The sequence below is a fragment of the Wasmannia auropunctata genome, unplaced genomic scaffold (genome assembly GCF_000956235.1).
Source record: "Wasmannia auropunctata unplaced genomic scaffold, wasmannia.A_1.0 LD336055.1, whole genome shotgun sequence".
Classification (NCBI taxonomy): Eukaryota; Metazoa; Arthropoda; class Insecta; order Hymenoptera; family Formicidae; genus Wasmannia; species Wasmannia auropunctata.
The window spans coordinates 730,809-735,983 of record NW_012026835.1 but is presented as its reverse complement, the minus strand read 5'-3'; positions in this window follow the sequence as shown (position 1 = coordinate 735,983).

The following is a 5,175-nucleotide window of genomic DNA, read 5'->3' as shown; positions in this document are numbered from 1 at the left end:
GAAATTTACGATAATCTTATGAGAATAGAGAGTATGTAAATAAGTAAGTAGACGGTTATTTTTGATTTCTCAACGGTTCAGCAAGTTAGTTTCCAACCCGGAAGTACTCCACGAGGAACTTTCTTATGAAGGTATTGGTGAGGGGGATGAATGGGCGTGCCAGGTACAGCTGAATGGCTAACAAGATCTTCTCCAGTTTCACAGGCACTTGCACGTGTGTTACGTACAAGCCGTGTGCCTATCTATGCGCGCGATTTATTATCGTGTGCTGGAAATGCTCTAAACACACACGTATAGCAACAGGATTCGTTATCTAGGTCACGCCAGATTCTGCGGTGGAAATTAAGTATATGAATAAACAATATCATCAGAACTGCAGGAAAGAATGGCTAAAATTGTGCCAATAAAATTTACTTGTGTTTTATTGAGAATATGTCGTTGACGAAATTTGATTACTATTTAACAGTTTTCGAACGTATATTCGGTGGGCTCTGCTAGATATGACTAATATCCTTATGAGTCACATTACGGATTAGAGCCTCATAGCAGGAAAATAATAGTTCTCATGATTATAAGCGGCCATCTTGCTCGCGTGGGAGAATCATGAAAAATCCGAAATGCGCGTTCATAATCGAACGAATTTTCTCATCGACGATACGGAAGTTAAGCGCCCTTGGGGCGGCGACCTAAATCCGAAAAGGGGTAACGACCCCGAAAGAGCGGGGAATCGTTCATCCATTCGTTCCCTTCTCCTTTTTTATGTTCGATTGTAAATAGCGTGCCCTCTTTGATTTCGACTATATATGCCCATCGCACGTATGGTTGATAGAAACCGGGCCGATGTCCTTCCTGAACTCGAGATACCAGCCGTTTCGGAGAACGAAGCACGTGTTGAATTATATTTTTACCTATCTCGCACATACATAAACGCTACACCGACATTTATATAATCGGCCAAATCTGTATAGATTTGATATTATTATTGCAATTAGAATCAGGAAAATAAAGTTTAAAAAATACATCATGTCGAGTAATTAAGTCAGAAAAGCCAAGAAAAAAAGCTTGAAATTTTATTATAAATGTGTACGTATATTCGTACATGGTTCAATTATATTTATTACTGTCTATTAAAAAAATGTTACGCTTTAAAAAATTTCATTAATAAAATTTAGTATTTAGAAGAATAATTTTCTAGCGTTTCTATAGCTCGTTTCGATAGCGATTTTGATAATTACGTTTCACGTGCCTCGTGGAAAAACTCATGAGACATATTGGAGCTTTTCGAAGGGGAGCTAGTTCCCTTCCCCTTCGTAACTTCTCAATATCGACCCCGTTTATATTTTCCCGACCCAATGCAAGGGGTCGATGGCTGCCCTTCTCTGCTACTTCCGGAAATCGTGGCTTTGTCTTTCGAACGTAGGTACCAACAATAAATTTTATTTTCTTGATAATTTGTTCTTATTTATTTAGTAATTTGTTAATCAATTTTATAATAAACGTTAGAGTGAATGCGTAAATAAAAGCATTTCATTAAAATTTATATTTTAATTCGTTTTGGGAGGAATATTTATTGTGTGTTGCTTATTTATTGTATCCTTTTGAAAACGTGAAATAAAAGAAAAAACTATAAATTTCATTTTCTTCGTTATTGCTAAATTTAAATTTCTAACACACTTGTATTTTACTGTATTTATAATGAAGATATTTTCCGAAAAAAAGGAATATTTTTATAATTTTCTTTAAGAATAAATCTAAAAAAAATTCTTTTACTTTTTATACAATAAAATAGAGAGAGAAAAGCCATTTCTGCAAAATATTTCTAACAATTCTAACGGTGACGATCATTCTTAATAAGCTCACTCAATAACTGGGCTGATCGGGAGAAATTCCTGACAAGTTTCTTTGAAAGGGGATCAGGAGGGTCTTCCGCAGTTTTATCGGTTGCCAGTAGCAACGCCTTGAGCAACCTTTGCCGCTCAGAGGATCCGCGTGCTTTCCCGACGTGCCAGAGAGACGCTATAGAAGAAAGGAAAAAGGGGGTTCACGCAGATGGAGTGGGGATGAACCCTCCTGGATGATGGAGCCGACACTTTCCCTCTCCTTCGCTTAAAGTCGAAAGAAAACTACGGGAGAAATTGAACGTTCAATCGTAAACTATAGATGGATATATCTCGTAAAATACATACTATAATTTCTCATTTCTTAAACTTAGAATTTGTCGATTGTAGTAGTTACAGTGACTTTTCTTTCAATTTGTAATAATAATTTGTAGTAATAATTTATATAAAAATTATACATAATTATTTCTATTTTAATATAACAATTATTCTTTTATATTCTAGCAAAAAGTAGAAAAGTTACATTAAAAACGGTGGAAGTGTAATTCTTTAGTCGCATTGAGAAATGCTATCTATATCTGCTTTATACAAAAACATTTTGCACTAATAGAAAAATTATTGGATTGAAGCGATTACGTAATAAGTATTAGAATAAAGACGAGAATATTTGAAGTTTATCATAATATACTTTTCACTAATATACTTTTGAATAAATTTATATTTATTTCTATTTCTGCCTATCTAATCTCTCTTAATCATTCTATATCTACTCTTATCTATAATGTACTTTGTATTCTCGATTAGTTTTTTTCGTATACCCATTTGCACAGTTATTTCTTTTTGAAAGATTTGAAATCATTATATTACTTAATATTATATGGAATAGATGTTTTTAATAAAAAAAAATATTTTTACAATTATATATATATATATATATATATATATATATATATATATATATATTTACTATTCTATATGATGTTAATGCTTTCACGATCTCCATTAGAAGTTAAAAATGAAAAGACAGAATATCGTTCAGCATCGTGCAACAATACATTATGTTAAACTGGTCATTGGAATCGTGTGCTTTTGGAAAATGGATCTTTCTCGAAGGACCTCTTGAATTTTTCATAAGTACCGATGTGGCATTTTCGCTCCGTTTAACACAATACATTGTCACACAACACAGAAAAATTTTCTATTTTTGTGGCAATAAATATAAGAATTTAAAAAATTTTGTAATGTTTCTTATATTTTCTTAGCTCCTACAGTATAACTTTTCGAGTTTTCAAGAGATATTATTTGTGTTTAAGTACGGGCTTCGCTCGTAATTAAATAATAAAGCTCCTTTTGGATGTTATACGGGCTCTCTCTATTATTCATCGAGCGCGGCAAACCGATTTTTTCATTTAACGCGGGCGTCAAATCCGATCGACATTTTTACGAGTTATAGCTCGCAGGTCGTAAACGTTAAAACGGCCGACCGTAGTTATAAGACTCTCGAGTCGATCGCCGAGAGCCGGGCGCCTTAAGAATATTCCGGCATGTTGCTGCCTGCGGACGGTCTCCGATAATTGAAGGCTGAGAACCCTCGTTTAACCTTTACAGCCAGCAGAATTATATTATTTCTGCGAAATAGTCGCTCAACAGGCGCTAGCGTCCCCTAGAATTCGGGCTCAGGCCCCATGAATATTCCGCGGGGCCGCTCTTATGGCCGCCACGATATTCTATGGTATTTCGAAGCCGATAGCTAACAAGCCCTGCCTAGAAATGTAATGAAAACCTTCTAATTAAAATTTACTCAAACATTTAACTCAGCGCAGTTTAACGTTTTTGAAAAAGACAAAAAATGTAAAAAGACGTAAGACAAATTGCTTGTTAATTGTATGTATATATGTACATTATATTAATGACAATTATTAATTATTAATTTTTTCTTCGTGTTCTTTTTATTTATTTATAGAAAAATTAATATTTATTAAATGTTTTATATTATTTAGAAATAAGTATAATAATAATTTAAAATTAATTATTGGATTTACAATTTAAGATTGTTTTCTTGTCGATTTGATTACTGTTAAAAATATTTGTTTATTTAAGGAGAAAATATAATAATAAATTAAAGATTTCTTTAATATAATGTAGAATAATATAGAAATACGAAATTTATGTATTAAAAATTCATGTATATTAAAAAATTGCAACTATAATAGATTTTGAATTCAAATATTCAATATAAGAACGAATAACAAATGCATGCAATTAAATGCAATTAATAATTCTTCATTTAGTATTCTATCAAACAAATTTATTAAATTTCACAAAAATTAAATTAGAATCGAATATGCTGATGTTAATAATATACTTTGAGATAATTCTTAATATCAAAATTATCATTTTAATCAAGACTATATGTATGATTTTGTACGCAAAGCAAATGTATTTGATAAGATATTTAACTACAAAAATTGTACATATGTGTCTCTCGTATTTTATTATTTATTATTGAAGCGCAGATAGTAAGAACATATGATGCAACAGAGAAAATGGTGGGATGGAATGCAATATTGAACTACCGATGCGAACTGCAGGCGGCGCCACCGATTGGGACAGAAAAATTGCAAAAGTGTAATTTATTATAAACTTGTAAAAAATTTTAATCCTTTAGTAGAAATAATAAATATCTACATACAATTAGTCTTCGTAATAAAATAAATTTTAATCTAATATATTATAAATATACGTATATTATAAATATACGTATATTATTTGTATCAAAGATTTTTATTTAAAATATTTATAATAAATTATTTAAAAAATTTTAGGAAAAAGAATATTGCTTATTTTCATATAAAAAAAACAAAAATTTTTCTTACGTGTAGTATATGTATATTTCTAGATGTCTATAGCATTTAAAATAAAATTTAGAAGACTAAAATTTATTTTTTTTAATGTACACTGTTAAATCTGTAGTGTCAAATTGAATCTTATTTAAGTAACCACTACTCCTACTTAACAAATAGTTATTTTTAAATAAAATAATGAAATTTAACCCAAATTTGGCTTAAATTTAAACTGTTTGAAATTAGTTAACCATTGTTTTATAATTATTTATTAAGTAGGAACAGTGGCGACTTAAATAAGGTTCAGTTTAACACTGTAGATTTAACAGTGTAAGATGTAAAATTCTTGTAATTATCAAAATATCATTTTTAAGTTACTAATTCTATATGTATATATGTATATAATATTTTTAAATAAATTACACCGGCACACAAAAAAAAAAAAGTAGGTTTGTGTCATTTGTACCGGACCCACTCTACGGACATGTTTTTCG